The 18,388-nt window shown below is 50.2% G+C and overlaps 1 pseudogene; it reads right to left on the reverse strand.

The window, feature by feature from the left end:
• Positions 1 to 1,450: 1,450 nt before the first annotated feature.
• On the reverse strand, positions 1,451 to 3,076 carry LOC123159744 (uncharacterized; annotated as a pseudogene).
• Between the last annotated feature and the right edge of the window lie 15,312 nt (positions 3,077 to 18,388).

Consider the following 18,388-nt stretch of genomic DNA (forward strand, 5'->3'; position numbering starts at 1 on the left):
GGCGGCATGGGCCCGGCGCCACCACCTGGCGCCGCGAGAAAGAGACCGGAGTCGCGCGGGGTCCGAGGAAGGAAGATGGTGGTGACGGGGGTGGGTGGGTCTCGGCGTTTTCTTGGGCTTGTTTCGTTGCACGACGAGATGGTACTACCGAGGAAAAGGGGGCTTGCGGCGCGCCCGAGATAGCAAGCCGACGAGGCAGCAAGCTCACACGACGCGAGCAAAGGCGCCGTCTCTCTTGTGCGTTGTTGTTCGCGACCACCGCGAACCACGCGCTTCGATCTTTTTATACGTTTCTTTTTTCAAAAAGATATAAAAAGAGGTAATAGCACCCAGGTACCCAACTTGCACCTCATGTGATGATTTAGTCCCAGGCCAATCACAGCTCGACAATTGGCAGCCAGGTGGCTGGACCGGTCAGCGCACGCACTTTTGCACAAAACCCCCTGCCGTTTCTTTTAATCAACCCGCTGCTCGCCAACTGGTTCCTCGAGTCGTCCGGCAGCGCGTCCCCCTCCGCGGTCGAGCACCCCAAGCTGAAGAACTTCCTGCGCCAGGTCGGGCTCTTGGAGATATCGCGAGCCGACCTCGCCGGCGCGCGCCTGGATGCGCGCTTCGCCGAGGCCCGTGCCGACGCCACCGCGCGCTTCTGAGTGCAGTGCTGAGTGTTTAGTGCTGACTACTCTACTACTCTACTATGGCAGCAGAGAGAGGTGAGGTGTGACGATTTCTCCAAGTGCAACTTTGACCATGACCATCGGTTTCTATTATCATATACTCCATATACAGCACACTGCTTGAGAAAAGGCACTGCTGCTACTATAGAGTATACAATATTTCACGCCTAATCTAGCGGGGTCAAATCCTTGATATCAATATGGGCAAAATATTCCAACATTCATGTTTAAGCTTAAGATTGGCTGGCTTAGACTCTCCAGCAAGTATGTTACTCTACAATGAGAGACTGCTGATGAGCCAACCATATAGTATATGTATGTGTACCAAAGAGGTGTAGGGGCAAATGATCATCCAATTGAAATGGCACTAACTAGTAGAGTATTATTTGCACAATAGCTAACACACACACACTCCCCCACTGCTCATCTTGCCACTTGCTGATTCTGAATTCGATTTCTAAATAGTTCATTCAGGATCCAGCAGCAGAACCAGCAGGGTATGACAAGGGATGAGCCATTTATTAATTAACCACACTTGACAAGCAAATTAAGACTGACTGGGTGCAGCATATCTCCATCTCTCATGCCCCTACCCCCTACCCAACCAAAACAAGAGGAGGGGAGCAAGAACTAGCGACATGGGGGGCACAAGCAAAAAAAGAATCTAGCAATTCCTAGAGAGATCAAATTCTAAGGGATGCTAACATCAAATGCACAAAGAGCCCAAGGAAATTAAGCAGCAGCAGCAAGGAAGGAAGGAACGGAACGGAGGGATGCTACACTGAGGAGGAAGGATCCACATTGCTAGTCTCGGTTAGCATGTCATCGTCTCCTTCCGTGAGCAGCTCCACGTCCTTGTCGTCGTCGTTTGAGAAATCCCTCCTCTCCAGCTTCGAGTTCGCTGCGATGAACACCAGCCGGTGCGCCCGGCCAATGCTGCCCGCGGAGCTCCCCGGCGCGGTGAGCCACCGCGTCATCGACGGCGTGCATTTGAACCCCTTGGCGGTTGCATGGAGGAAGATGAGCCTGACGGCCACTTTGCCAAGTGACTTGAACTCGCTGAGACATGTCTCCCACACCAGCCGGCTGCTCTGCTTGTTGGCTATCTTCATCTTCCCCGTTGATGGGTCTGGCTGCCGGACCTGCACCACCTGCGCGTACAATGGGTCGAGCCCTTCCGACCGCCATTTCATCAGCTCCATCAGCGCGAGGTGCGCCTCCTCCGACGAAACCAGCCTCGTGATCAGCCTGTCCACGTCCTTCTCCTGCTCTGGTGTCAAGTAGTTGAACGGTGGAAGGTACCTCCTGCCGGCGTCCTTGATCAGATACAATGGGTCCAGTATGAATGCCGCTGACCACGCCGGGTGGTAGTTCTTCCTGAACCTCCTCTCGACCACATTCATGGCAGTGGCCTCTTCTACGCTGAATTTCCGGCACCAGCCTCTGACCTTGCCACACAGATCCTCCTAGAGCGGTGGGCATTGCTCGACCAGGGGCCTCTCGGTCTCCATCTCCTTCACCAAGTCCATGATCATCTTCACGACTGAATGCGTCGCCTCGACCTCGGTCCAGAACGCCACATTCTGCACCATGGCCGCGATCTCCCTCGCAGAAAGGTCATCGATGCAGACCACCTTGTAGGACTCCTCGAGCACGGCGAGCTGGAGCGGCCGCGCCGAGGTCAGGATGCTCTCGAGCATCACGAACGCGGCGGCAAATTCCCCGCCATTATATGGCGGAGCGGCAATGGGGAGGAGGAAGGCGTGCCCGTGCTCCTGGACTTGGTGCTTGTGCAGCAGCGCGCGCACGGAGGGCGTGGTGTTGAAGTAGCCGGCGATCTTGGCGCAATTTGACGCAGCGTTGTTGAAGAGTGGGAGCTCCCGCGCCATGTCGCTTACCAAGCGGGACAGGCCATGGACTTGGCAGGTAAGGTTCACCATCCAATGGTGCTTGGTCTCGAGATCGCGCAGAGTCTTGGAGCCGAAGCGGTCGGCGATGATGCCGGCGCAATGCCGAATGTCGCCGGAGGAGGCGGAGACGGACGATGCCGCGTCCAGGAACAACTCCTGGGCGTAGTCCGGGGACGCCGATGCCGGCGCGGGCATGGGCACGGCGCGGTGGAACACGGACGTGTCGTTGGGGAGGTTGACGGAGAGGGTGATCACCTGCTCGCGCAGGCCGTCGGCCGCGAGCTGGAAGAACCGCGCCTCGCGGAAGCACGCGGTGGCGTCGGCACGGGCCTCGGCGAAGCGCGCGTCCAGGCGCGCGCCGGCAAGGTCGGCTCGCGATATCTCCGGGAGCCCGACCTGGCGCAGGAAGTTCTTCAGCTTGGGGTGCTCGACCGCGGAGAGGGACGCGCTGCCGGACGACTCAAGGAACCAGTCGGTGAGCAGCAGGTTGATTAAAAGAAACGGCAGGGGTTTTGTGCAAAAGTGCGTGCGCTGACCGGTCTAGCCCCCTGGCTGCCAATTGTCGAGCTGTGATTGGGCTGGGACTAAATCATCACATGAGGTGCAAGTTGGGGTATGATGGAGTCAAGTTTTGCAAGTTTGGGACTAAATCATCGCATTCTGTGCAAATTAGGGTACCTAGGGTGCTATTACCTCTTATAAAAACTCATTGGAAGTAACAAATGATCTGAAACATAAAGGATGATGGCCTCACTTACAATGCTCGTATGTTGGACCATATGAAATGAGAGGAATGACAGAGTTTTCATGAAAAAATCGCCGCCGTCTTTCTACATCCTAAAACTAATCCAAGAAGAGGCTAAGCTTAGTAAGCTATGGGTCATCGCGAGAGCATAGCACTTGAGTAGGATCATTCCGCGAGAGTAATAACCTTCTGTAATTTCCTTTGGTGGGCTATGTGGTTCATCCGCTGAGATGTACTATGAATTTGAACTCCTTCTCTATAAGTTTTCTTTAGAAAAGGAGGATGATCTGCGGCCTCTGCATCTGGGCGATGCATGTGGCCACTTTATTAATTATTCTCACAAGACCTTACAAAGTCATACAACAGCAAGACTAAAGCCACCGCCTAAGCAACAACTGTCGCTACACCTATCCAATTGATGAAGGGGCGCTGATAGCCTGGGCCTAATACCAAACAGACATCGCAGCCAAACCTAAACATCTAAGACCTGAGGTCCCAACCAGAACGTCTGTCTGGTATGGGGCACCTACCAGTCCGGCGCATTCCTTCTCTATAAATAAATGAGGCAAATATTTTACCCCAGTTTCAAAAAATGCAAACATAGTAAACAGTGGACTTGACAGGAACGACGGGGCACCACTATATCACAATGGTTATAGTAGATTATTTGATCCTTGTGTTGGGGAACGTAGTAATTTCAAAAAAAATCCTACGCACACGCAAGATCATGGTGATGCATAGCAACGAGAGGGGAGAGTGTGTCCACGTACCCTCGTAGACCGAAAGCGGAAGCGTTAGCACAACGCGGTTGATGTAGTCGTATGTCTTCACAATCCAACCGATCAAGTACCGAACGCATGGCACCTCCGAGTTCAGCACACGTTCAACTCGATGACGTCCCTCGAACTCCGATCCAGCCGAGCTTTGAGGGAGAGTTCCGTCAGCACGACGGCGTGGTGAGGATGATGATGTTCTACCGACGCAGGGCTTCGCCTAAGCACCGCTACGATATGACCGAGGTGGATTATGGTGGAGGGGGGCACCGCACACGGCTAAGAGATCCAAGGGATCAATTGTTGTGTCTCTAGGGGGTGCCTCCCTCCCCTTATATAAAGGAGTGGAGGAGGGGAGGGGGCCGGCCACCCTTGGCGCGCCCCATGAGGAGTCCTACTCCCACCGGGAGTAGGACTCCCCCCCTTCCATGTTGGAGTAGGAGAGGAGAGGGAAGGAGAGAGAGGGGGAAAGGAAAGGGGGGGGCGCCCCCCCTCCTTGTCCAATTCGGACTTGGGGGGGCGCGGCTGCCCCTTGGCCGCCTCTCCTCTTCCACCACTTGGGCCCATGAGGCCCAATAACCTCCGGGGGGTTCCGGTAACCCCCCGGTACTCCGGTATATATCCGATAACCCCCGGAACCATTCCGGTGTCCGAATATAGTCGTCCAATATATCAATCTTTATGTCTCGACCATTTCGAGACTCCTCGTCATGTCCGTGATCACATCTGGGACTCCGAACTACCTTCGGTACATCAAAACACATAAACTCATAATATAACCGTCATCGAACTTTAAGCGTGCGGACCCTACGGGTTCGAGAACTATGTAGACATGACCGAGACACGTCTCCGGTCAATAACCAATAGCGGAACCTGGATGCTCATATTGGCTCCCACGTATTCTACGAATATCTTTATCGGTCAAACCGCATAACAACATACGTTGTTCCCTTTGTCATCGGTATGTTACTTGCCCGAGATTCGATCGTCGGTATCTCAATACCTAGTTCAATCTCATTACCGGCAAGTCTCTTTACTCGTTCCGTAATACATCATCCCGCAACTAACTCATTAGTTGCAATGCTTGGAAGGCTTAAGTGATGTGCATTACCGAGTGGGCCCAGAGATACCTCTCCGACAATCGGAGTGACAAATCCTAATCTCGAAATACGCCAACCCAACAAGTATCTTCGGAGACACATGTAGAGCACCTTTATAATCACCCAGTTACGTTGTAACGTTTGGTAGCACACAAAGTGTTCCTCAGGTAAACGGGAGTTGCATAATCTCATAGTCATAGGAACATGTATAAGTCATGAAGAAAGCAATAGCAACATACTAAACGATCAAGTGCTAAGCTAACGGAATGGGTCAAGTCAATCACATCATTCTCCTAATGATGTGATCCCGTTAATCAAATGACAACTCTTTGTCTATGGCTAGGAAACATAACCATCTTTGATTAACGAGCTAGTCAAGTAGAGGCATACTAGTGACACTCTGTTTGTCTATGTATTCACACATGTATCATGTTTCCGGTTAATACAATTCTAGCATGAATAATAAACATTTATCATGATATAAGGAAATAAATAATAACTTTATTATTGCCTCTAGGGCATATTTCCTTCAGTCTCCCACTTGCACTAGAGTCAATAATCTAGATTACACAGTAATGATTCTAACACCCAAGGAGTCTTGGTGTTGATCATGTTTTTCTCGTGGAAGAGGCTTAGTCAATGGGTCTGCCACATTCAGATCCGTATGTATCTTGCAAATATCTATGTCTCCCACCTGGAATTGATCCCGGATGGAGTTGAAGCGTCTCTTGATGTGCTTGGTTCTCTTGTGAAATTTGGATTCCTTTGCCAAAGCAATTGCACCAGTATTGTCACAAAAGATTTTCATTGGACCCGATGCACTAGGTATGACACCTAGATCGGATATGAACTCCTTCATCCAGACTCCTTCATTTGCTGCTTCTGAAGCAGCTATGTACTCCGCTTCACATGTAGATCCCGCTACGACGCTTTGTTTAGAACTGCACCAACTGACAGCTCCACCGTTTAATATAAACACGCATCCGGTTTGCGATTTAGAATCGTTCGGATCAGTGTCAAAGCTTGCATCGACGTAACCATTTACGACGAGCTCTTTGTCACCTCCATAAACGAGAAACATACCCTTAGTCCTTCTTAAGTATTTCAGGATGTGCTTGACCGCTGTCCAGTGATCCACTCCTGGATTACTTTGGTACCTCCCTGCTAAACTAATAGCAAGGCACACATCAGGTCTGGTACACAGCATTGCATACATGATAGAGCCTATGACTGAAGCATAGGGAACATCTTTCATTTTCTCTCTATCTTCTGCAGTGGTCGGGCATTGAGTCTTACTCAACTTCACACCTTGTAACACAGGCACGAACCCTTTCTTTGCTTGATCCATTTTGAACTTCTTCAAAACTTTGTCAAGGTATGTGCTTTGTGAAAGTCCTATTAAGCGTCTTGATCTATCTCTATAGATCTTGATCCCAATATATAAGCAACTTCACCGAGGTCCTTCATTGAAAAACTCTTATTCAAATATCCCTTTATGTTATCCAGAAATTCTATATCATTTCTGATCAATAATATGTCATCCACATATAATATCAGAAATGCTACAGAGCTCCCACTCACTTTCTTGTAAATGCAGGCTTCTCCAAAAGTCTGTATAAAACTATATGCTTTGATCACACTATCAAAACGTTTATTCCAACTCCGAGAGGCTTGCACCAGTCCATAAATGGATCGCTGGAGCTTGCATACTTTGTTAGCTCCCTTTGGATCGACAAAACCTTCTGGTTGCATCATATACAACTCTTCTTCCAGAAATCCGTTCAGGAATGCAGTTTTGACAACCATTTGCCAAATTTCATAATCATAAAATGCGGCAATTGCTAACATGATTCGGACGGACTTAAGCATCGCTACGGGTGAGAAAGTCTCATCGTAGTCAACCCCTTGAACTTGTTGAAAACCTTTTGCAACAAGTCGAGCTTTATAGACAGTAACATTACCGTCAGCGTCAGTCTTCTTCTTGAAGATCCATTTATTCTCGATGGCCTGCTGATCATCGGGCAAGTCAACCAAAGTCCACACTTTGTTCTCATACATGGATCCCATCTCAGATTTCATGGCCTCAAGCCATTTTTCGGAATCTGGGCTCACCATCGCTTCTTCATAGTTTGTAGGTTCGTCATGGTCCAGTAACATAACCTCCAGAGCAGGATTACCGTACCACTCTGGTGCAGATCTTACTCTGGTTGACCTACGAGGTTCAGTAACAACTTGATCTAAAGTTTCAATTGGTATAGACGTCACAAGAACCGGTTTCTGTGATGAACTACTTTCCAATAAGGGAGCAGGTACAATTACCTCATCAAGTTCTACTTTCCTCCCACTCACTTCTTTCGAGAGAAACTCCTTCTCTAGAAAGGATCCATTCTTGGCAACGAATGTCTTGCCTTCGGATCTGTGATAGAAGGTGTACCCAACAGTTTTCTTTGGGTATCCTATGAAGACACATTTCTCCAACTTGGGTTCGAGCTTATCAGGTTGAAGCTTTTTCACATAAGCATCGCAGCCCCAAACTTTAAGAAACGACAACTTCGGTTTCTTGCCAAACCACAGTTCATAAGGCGTCGTCTCAACGGATTTTGATGGTGCCCTATTTAACGTGAATGCGGCCGTCTCTAAAGCATAACCCCAAAACGATAGCGGTAAATCAGTAAGAGACATCATAGATCGCACCATATCTAGTAAAGTATGATTACGACGTTCGGACACACCATTACGCTGTGGTGTTCCGGGTGGCGTGAGTTGCGAAACTATTCCGCATTGTTTCAAATGTAGACCAAACTCGTAACTCAAATATTCTCCTCCACGATCAGATCGCATAAACTTTATTTTCTTGTTACGATGATTTTCAACTTCACTCTGAAATTCTTTGAACTTTTCAAATGTTTCAGACTTATGTTTCATTAAGTAGATATACCCATATCTGCTTAAATCATCTGTGAAGGTGAGAAAATAACGATACCCGCCGCGAGCCTCAACATTCATTGGACCACATACATCAGTATGTATGATCTCCAACAAATCAGTTGCTCGCTCCATAGTTCCGGAGAACGGTGTTTTAGTCATCTTGCCCATGAGGCATGGTTCGCAAGTACCAAGTGATTCATAATCAAGTGATTCCAAAAGTCCATCAGTATGGAGTTTCTTCATGCACTTTACACCAATATGACCCAAACGGCAGTGCCACAAATAAGTTGCACTATCATTATCAACTCTGCATCTTTTGGCTTCAACATTATGAATATGTGTATCACTACTATCGAGATTCATCAAAAATAGACCACTCTTCAAGGGTGCATGACCATAAAAGATATTACTCATATAAATAGAACAACCATTATTCTCTGATTTAAATGAATAACCATCTCGCATCAAACAAGATCCAGATATAATGTTCACGCTCAACACTGGCACCAAATAACAATTATTTAGGTCTAATACTAATCCCGAAGGTAGATGTAGAGGTAGGGTGCCGACGGCGATCACATCGACTTTGGAACCGTTTCCCACGCACATTGTCACCTCGTCCTTAGCCAGTGTCCGCTTAATCCGTAGTCCCTGTTTCGAGTTGCAAATATTAGCAACAGAACCAGTATCAAATACCCAGGTGCTACTGCGAGCTCTGGTAAGGTACACATCAATAAATGTATATCACATATACCTTTGTTCACCTTGCCATCCTTCTTATCCGCCAAATACTTGGGGCAGTTCCGCTTCCAGTGACCAGTCTGCTTGCAGTAGAAGCACTCAGTCTCAGGCTTAGGTCCAGACTTGGGTTTCTTCTCTTGAGCAGCAACTTGTTTGCTGTTCTTCTTGAAGTTCCCCTTCTTCTTCCCTTTGCCCTTTTTCTTGAAGCTGGTGGTCTTATTGACCATCAACACTTGATGCTCCTTCTTGATTTCTACCTCCGCAGCCTTTAGCATTGCGAAGAGCTCGGGAATCGTCTTATCCATCCCTTGCATGTTATAGTTCATCACGAAGCTCTTGTAGCTTGGTGGTAGTGATTGAAGAATTCTATCAATGACGCTATCATCCGGAAGATTAACTCCCAGTTGAATCAAGTGATTGTTATACCCAAACATTCTGAGTATATGCTCACTGACAGAACTATTCTCCTCCATCTTGCAGCTGTAGAACTTATTGGAGACTTCATATCTCTCAATCCGGGCATTTGCTTGAAATATTAACTTCAACACCTGGAACATCTCATATGCTCCATGATGTTCAAAACGTCGTTGAAGTCCCGGTTCTAAGCCGTAAAGCATGGCACACTGAACTATCGAGTAGTCATCAGCTTTGCTTTGCCAGACGTTCATAACATCTGGTGTTGCTCCTGCAGCAGGTTTGGCACCTAGCGGTGCTTCCAGGACGTAATTCTTCTGTGCAGCAATGAGGATAATCCTCAAGTTACGGACCCAGTCCGTGTAATTGCTACCATCATCTTTCAACTTTGCTTTCTCAAGGAACGCATTAAAATTCAATGGAACAACAGCACGAGCCATCTATCTACAACAAACATAGACATGCAAAATACTATCAGGTACTAAGTTCATGATAAATTTAAGTTCAGTTAATCATATTACTTAAGAACTCCCACTTAGATAGACATCCCTCTAATCATCTAAGTGATCACGTGATCCAAATCAACTAAACCATAACCGATCATCACGTGAAATGAACTAGTTTTCAATGGTGAACATCACTATGTTGATCATATCTACTATATGATTCACACTCGACCTTTCGGTCTCAGTGTTCCGAGGCCATATTTGCATATGCTAGGCTCGTCAAGTTTAACCTGAGTATTCTGCGTGTGCAAAACTGGCTTGCACCCATTGTAGATGGATGTAGAGCTTATCACACCTGATCATCACGTGGTGTCTGGGCACGACGAACTTTGGCAACGGTGCATACTCAGGGAGAACACTTTTATCTTGAAATTTAGTGAGAGATCATCTTATAAGGCTACCGCCAATCAAAGCAAGATAAGATGCATAAAAGATAAACATCAGATGCAATCAATATAAGTGATATGATATGGCCATCATCATCTTGTGCTTGTGATCTCCATCTCCGAAGCACCGTCATGATCACCATCGTCACCGGCGCGACACCTTGATCTCCATCGTAGCATCGTTGTCGTCTCGCCAACTATTGCTTCTACGACTATCGCTACCGCTTAGTGATAAAGTAAAGCAATTACAGGGCGATTGCATTGCATACAATAAAGCGACAACCATATGGCTCCTGCCAGTTGCCGATAACTCGGTTACAAAACATGATCATCTCATACAATAAAATATAGCGTCATGCCTTGACCATATCACATCACAACATGCCCTGCAAAAACAAGTTAGACGTCCTCTACTTTGTTGTTTCAAGTTTTACGTGGCTGCTACGGGCTGAGCAAGAACCGTTCTTACCTACGCATCAAAACCACAACGATAGTTCGTCAAGTTAGTGCCGTTTTAACCTTCTCAAGGACCGGGCGTAGCCGCACTCGGTTCAACTAAAGTTGGAGAAACTGACACCCGCCAGCCACCTGTGTGCAAAGCATGTCGGTAGAACCAGTCTCGCGTAAGCGTACGCGTAATGTCGGTCCGGGCCGCTTCATCCAACAATACCGCCGAACCAAAGTGTGACATCTGGTAAGCAGTATGACTTGTATCGCCCACAACTCACTTGTGTTCTACTCGTGCATATAACATCAACGCATAAAACCTGGCTCGGATGCCACTGTTGGGGAACGTAGTAATTTCAAAAAAATTCCTACGCACACGCAAGATCATGGTGATGCATAGCAACGAGAGGGGAGAGTGTGTCCACGTACCCTCATAGACCGAAAGCGGAAGCGTTAGCACAACGCGGTTGATGTAGTCGTACCTCTTCACGATCCGACCGATCAAGTACCAAACGCACAACACCTCCGAGTTCAGCACACGTTCAACTCGATGACGTCCCTCGAACTCCGATCCAGCCGAGCTTTGAGGGAGAGTTCCGTCAGCACGACGGCGTGGTGAGGATGATGATGTTCTACCAACGCAGGGCTTCGCCTAAGCACCGCTACGATATGACCGAGGTGGATTATGGTGGAGGGGGGCACCGCACACGGCTAAGAGATCCAAGGGATCAATTGTTGTGTCTCTAGGGGGTGCCTCCACTATAAAAAAAAGACACATCCGTGACATTTTGGGCCGAACGATTTTTTTTTCTGTTATACATATGACACTTCTATGACGATAATTGTGACAAAACCCGGTATCATCATAGATGTGGTGGGCTCCTACTTCTATGACAAAAAATCATGACAGAAAATGGGCTTTTCGTCCTGCGCGGGCCGGAGACGCAGCTGCATGACATTCTTTGGGTCGTCCATGACGGAAAAAATCGTGGTAGAAGCGAGGGGGAGCAAAATTTCGGGGAGTTCCCGGTTACGGTGGGAGGTCGGGGGCCGAGCGATGCGCGTTTCTCTCGTACACGTACGCACGTGTGTGCGAGGCGTTGGCTCTAACTGAACCCGAGCGAGGCGTTGGGCTCTAACTGAACCCGAGCGATTGCACTGCAGGCTACGCGTTACTGAACCCGAGCGATCGATCGATGGCTGTTAACTGAACCCGATCGAGCGATTCCTTCGCTGCTGCTGCTAACTGAAGCCGATCGATTGGATGAACAGTGAGCGTTGCAGGGGGGTTGGATGAACAGTGAGCGGTTGCATTGCCTCTGGATGAACAGGACCCCGTGGTGTGGAGGGCTGGATGAACAGTAGACGGTGGAGGGGTGCCCGTGGAGGGGTGGTTGAACAGGACCCCGTGGTGTGGAGGGCTGGATGAACAGTAGACATTGGAGGGGTGCCGGTGGAGGGGTGGTTGAACAGTAGTCGGTGGAGGCTGGATGAACAGGAGCCCGTGGAGGCTGGAGGAGGTCGACGGTAGCCCGTGGAGGCTGGAGGAGGTCGACGGTGGAGATGAACAGTATCCCGTGGAGTCCCGTTTTGCGGTACGCCACACCCCTCCCGATGAACAGGACCCCCGTTTCGACCGTAGGAGGTCCGTTTCGTCCGTTTTGCGGTACACCACACCCCTCCCGATCAACAGGACCCCCGTTTCGACGGTAGGAGGTCCGTTTCGTCCATTTTGCGGTACGCCACACCCCTCCCGATCAACAGGACCCCCGTTTCGACGGTAGGAGGTCCGTTTCGTCCGTTTTGCGGTACGCCACACCCCTCCCGATCAACAGGACCCCCGTTTCGACCGTAGGAGGTCCGTTTCCTCTGTTTTGTGGTACGCCACACCCCTCCCGATCAACAGGACCCCGTTCCGAACGTAGGAGGTCCGTTTCCTCCGTTTTGCGGTACGCCAGGCCTCGTTTCCATCGCCTGTTCTGTCCAAGCCCTCCCGATGAACACGACCACGCATTCCGTTCCGACCCAGCCGGTTGGCTCCCACGCGTTCCGTTGCCTCCCGATGAACACGACGCATTCCGTTGCCTCCCCATGAACACGACGCATTCCGTTGCCTCCCCACGAACACGACGCATTCCGTTGCCTCCCCATGAACACGACGACGGCGTTGTTTCTCCGTTCCGACCCAGCCATGTACATGAGCCCTGGCCGTACGTATGCGCGAGTAGGCATTCGAGACCCCGCCCGTATGTACACATACGTGGCCGTATTTTCTTTCTCGCACCCTAGCCGATGTACGTACGTGTACATGCTACATGCCTGCCTCTACTACGACACGTGCGTGCCTCTACTACGACACGTGCACGCCTCTACATCGACCAGTATGTACGTACACGTTCGCGACCAGAATGACAACGCTATGTATGCTTCGACCAGGTGGGTCCCGACTGTCAGGCACTTCCTTGCCTGTGAAGATGTAGCTGGTGGGTCCCAGCAGTCAGGGGGCGAATCTTGTTTTTTGCCCGGACGCACTTCCTTGCGTGCGAAGATGTAGCCGGTGGGTCCCAGCAGTCAGGGGGGCGAATCGTTTTTTTTGCCCGGATGCACTTCCTTGCGTGCGAAGGTATAGCTGGTGGGTCCCAGCTGTCAGGGGGGCGAATCGTTTTTTTGCCCGGACGCACTTCCTTGCGTGCGAAGATGAAGCTGGTGGGTCCCAGCAGTCAGGGGGAAACGTTTTTTCCGTGAAATACAGTGGCCCGTCCGGTGGGTCCCAGCTGTCAGGTGGAGGAATCATTATTTTCCGCGTAATAAGGAGGCACTTCCTTGCTGCGGCCGTGGACCCAGCTGCCAGCCTCTCCACATACAGTCCACGTCCGATGGAAGTCATTCCTTGACCACGTTGACCAGGCCACGCCGAGAGCACCACGGCGGTGGACGACGGCGAGGCCTAGGAAGGGGACAACGCGGAGCCGGGGAAGACGCGGCAGTGGAAGCCCGCGCGGAGAGGAGTACGAGGGTTCATTGGTTCGGCTGCAGTGTGAGGCTGCCGTCGCCGCAGGGCCTGGCCAGCGGTGGGAATAGTAGGGGGCGGTGAGGCCTCCGCGGCAGCACGGCCGGCCACGGGAGGCAGGAGCATGCGGCACGACCGGCGCTGCTTTGGGCGGCTGGAGCAAGAAGACCAGAGTTTGAAGAAGCACTACGGCCGTTGGATGGACATCGTACGGTCACTGGAGCTAGAATCATTCATATTGACTAAGTTGACAAAGCCCTCCGTCCCCGTCAACTTAGTTGGCCCACAAGTCATCCTCCCACTATGGTGGGTCCCAGCTAGCAGGGGGGTATTCATTTTTTTGTGCGTAATAAGGAGGCACTTCCTTGCGTGCGAAGATATAGCTGGTGGGTCCGACATGTCAGTGGGGGGAACGTTTTTTTCGCGAAATACAGAGGCCCTTCCGATGGGTCCCAGCTGTCAGGTGGAGGAATCATTATTTTGCGCGTACAGTCCACGGCCGGTGGATGTTGTCCGTTGACCATGTTGACCAGGCCGCGCCGAGAGCACCATGGCGGTGGACGACGGAGAGGCCTAGGAAGGGAACGACACGGAGCCGGGGAAGACTCGGCAATGGTTGCCCACGCGGTGGGGAGTACGAGGGTTTACTGGTCCGGCTGCCGTCGCCGGAAAATAACAGGAGGTGTGGGTGAGTAGAGGAATGGCCTGGCCAACAATGAAGTAGGGTGGGGCGGTGCGGCCTGTGCGGCAGCACAGCCGGCCACGGGAGGCGGGAGCAGGCAGTCCCACCGGAGCTGGTTTGGGCGGCTGGAGCAAGAAGATCATATATTGAAGAAGCAGCACGGCCATTGGATTAACATCCAACGGTCACTGCTGCTAGAATCATTTGTGGACTAAGTTGACAAAGCCAAAGTACACGTCAACCTAGTAGACCCACAAGTCAGCCTGCAAATCTGTCCCAAACAGCATACAGCCCGAAATTTCTAGCCAGATTCAAATTAATTTTAAATCTAAATATACCTTAATTTAAATTCAATGAAATTTTACCCGCACAAAAACAATGAAATTTAAAATATCAAAATCCGAAAGAAAACAGTATTTTGGAACTAATTGCCTGTTTGCTGTATTTTTTCATTTTCCAACTCATTTATTATTACTTATAGCCCATTTCTTATTACTTATAGCCCATTTTCTGGGCAAAATGCATCCCTCCTCGTCTTGAAAGATTTCCGGCCCAGCAGGGCGTAGAAAAGCAAGTAGGCCTACGTTGGTTATTCTGCAAAAAACAAAATAGCTGGCTAGCCATTTTCAGAAAGGAAGAAAACAAACTGGGTTGGTCATGTGCTAAACATATGAAATAAAAGCCTGGGCTAGACGGGCCACGGGTCCCGCACAACCCAGTTGATACCCTTCTCCGTCCCGAAAAAACAAAATTACTGCGCGCGCTGCTGGGTCGTAGTAGAGGCAGGCATGTAGCATGTACACGTACGTACATCGGCCAGGGTGCGAGAAAGAAAATACGGCCACGTATGTGTACATACGGGCGGGGTCTCGAATGCCTACTCGCGCATACGTACGGCCAGGGCTCATGTACATGGCTGGGTCGGAACGGAGAAACAACACCGTCGTCGTGTTCATGGGGAGGCAACGGAATGCGTCGTGTTCGTGGGGAGGCAACGGAATGCGTCGTGTTCATGGGGAGGCAACGGAATGCGTCGTGTTCATCGGGAGGCAACGGAACGCGTGGGAGCCAACCGGCTGGGTCGGAACGGAATGCGTGGTCGTGTTCATCGGGAGGGCTTGGACGGAACAGGCGATGGAAACGAGGCCTGGCGTACCGCAAAACGGAGGAAACAGACCTCCTACGTTCGGAACGGGGTCCTGTTGATCGGGAGGGGTGTGGCGTACCACAAAACAGAGGAAACGGACCTCCTACGGTCGAAACGGGGGTCCTGTTGATCGGGAGGGGTGTGGCGTACCGCAAAACGGACGAAACGGACCTCCTACCGTCGAAACGGGGGTCCTGTTGATCGGGAGGGGTGTGGCGTACCGCAAAATGGACGAAACGGACCTCCTACCGTCGAAACGGGGGTCCTGTTGATCGGGAGGGGTGTGGTGTACCGCAAAACGGACGAAACGGACCTCCTACGGTCGAAACGGGGGTCCTGTTGATCGGGAGGGGTGTGGCGTACCGCAAAACGGGACTCCACGGGATACTGTTCATCTCCACCGTCGACCTCCTCCAGCCTCCACGGGCTACCGTCGACCTCCTCCAGCCTCCACGGGCTCCTGTTCATCCAGCCTCCACCGACTACTGTTCAACCACCCCTCCACCGGCACCCCTCCAATGTCTACTGTTCATCCAGCCCTCCACACCACGGGGTCCTGTTCAACCACCCCTCCACGGGCACCCCTCCACCGTCTACTGTTCATCCAGCCCTCCACACCACGGGGTCCTGTTCATCCAGAGGCAATGCAACCGCTCACTGTTCATCCAACCCCCCTGCAACGCTCACTGTTCATCCAATCGATCGGCTTCAGTTAGCAGCAGCAGCGAAGGAATCGCTCGATCGGGTTCAGTTAACAGCCATCGATCGATCGCTCGGGTTCAGTAACGCGTAGCCTGCAGTGCAATCGCTCGGGTTCAGTTAGAGCCCAACGCCTCGCTCGGGTTCAGTTAGAGCCAACGCCTCGCACACACGTGCGTACGTGTACGAGAGAAACACGCATCGCTCGGCCCCCGACCTCCCACCGTAACCGGGAACTCCCCGAAATTTTCCTCCCCCTCGCTTCTACCACGATTTTTTCCGTCATGGACGACCCAAAGAATGTCATGCAGCTGCGTCTCCGGCCCGCGCAGGACGAAAAGCCCATTTTCTGTCATGATTTTTTGTCATAGAAGTAGGAGCCCACCACATCTATGATGATACCGGGTTTTGTCACAATTATCGTCATAGAAGTGTCATATGTATAACAGAAAAAAAAATCGTTCGGCCCAAAATGTCACGGATGTGTCTTTTTTTTTATAGTGGAGGCACCCCCTAGAGACACAACAATTGATCCCTTGGATCTCTTAGCCGTGTGCGGTGCCCCCCTCCACCATAATCCACCTCCATTACATTCTGATCTCTGTACTCCTGGTTCCTAGAATGCCACAGTACATCCTCTCTTGTTTCAGCATCATGAAACAACCTCTGCAATCTTGGTGTAATTGGAAAATGTCTCAGAACATTATGAGGAATCCTCTTCACAGCATCGCCATCTTTCCATCTTGATGATTTGCATTTCGGGCATTCACTTAAGTTGGCATAATCCTTCCGGAACAGAACACAGTTATTCTTACAAACATGGATCATATCATATCCAATTCCAACTGCATGAAGGAAATTCTTCATTTTACTGTAGGTGTGTGGCAGCTCAGACGCATCTGGGAAAGATTTGCGGAAAGCAGCCAACATCGCATCGAATGATTTGTTGGTCATCCGCTCAAATGTCTTCACCTGAAGAAAGGTGACCATAGCTGAGAATACTGATAGCTTATTTCCTGGGGTGACAGCAACGTTGCATTGTTCCAACATGCGGGCCCATCGTTTTTCTTCTGCAGGTGAAAGTTCACGGAATGCACGAGCATTTCGTAGCATTGTTTCAATGTTGGTCAAACTCACTAGCTCCGCCACCACCACCTCCTCCTCCTCTTCAACCTGAGCATCAGGCAGATCAAGATGGTGATCTGCTGCTTCCACGTAGTCAATAACATTGACGTTCATAGCTTCACCATGATGAACCCACCTAGTATATGTGACCGACATCCCATACAAGTGTAGATAATTTTGCACAGTTGACTGGGGTCTTGTAACTGAATTCATACAACTGCTACACAGGCAGAGCACATCTAATTTCGGACCATCGTACTCACCTCTGATAAAGTTCATGAAGTTTTCAACCCCCTCGACATATGCAGCGGAGAATCTTTGAGCAGAAGTTATCCAAGTCCTGTCCATCTATTAGACATACAAATTAGTTCTTCTACTAGATATTACAGGAAAAACATATATGCTTTTTTATGAAGTCCAGAAAAAAAATACCTAGGTCGATGTCTAAAGCTATGGCAAGATATTTGGACGAGCAGATCTAAGTAACGAAATATATGTAAAGCTAATTCAGCAAACAGATTTGAGTGCCAAATTATGGCAGGCTGTTTCAGCAGTCAATGAGGCTGAGCACACGGCCATCGAACTATTGAAGGCCATCGCAGCAACAAAGATCGAGTATAAAATGGTGTAGAGCTATTTCACCTAACAGATTGGCTACTAGACCATGGCAATCTACGTCACAATAAATATATGGCAGGATATTTTAGCAGCTAATCGGGCTTGGCATGCCATCTCAGCTAGGCAGATTGAGTGCAGAACAGGGCAAGGAAGCTTCTTAAGCAGAGCATATTGACAGTAAACTACTTCGGCAAACAGTGAGATTAACAGCGTCTATCAGCTAACATTCAGCGCTACACCGACATGAACGGGGCCTCAGCCTAGAATGCGCGTACCGTGGGAGAAGCTGACCGCCGTGCGTCTCCACACGAATGTCGCCAGCGGTGGCGGCGCTGACCGCCGTGCGCCTCCACAAGAACATAGCCAGAGGTGGTGGCGCGGCTAGAGGACGGCAGTCTACGAGAGCGTACTGTGGGAGCGAGAGGATCGCCGAACCGTGGCACCGACGTATCGGCGTGGCGGGGAGGGCGGCTTTGGCGGAGC

The sequence above is a fragment of the Triticum aestivum genome, chromosome 1D, assembly GCF_018294505.1.
Source record: "Triticum aestivum cultivar Chinese Spring chromosome 1D, IWGSC CS RefSeq v2.1, whole genome shotgun sequence".
Lineage (NCBI taxonomy): Eukaryota > Viridiplantae > Streptophyta > Magnoliopsida > Poales > Poaceae > Triticum > Triticum aestivum.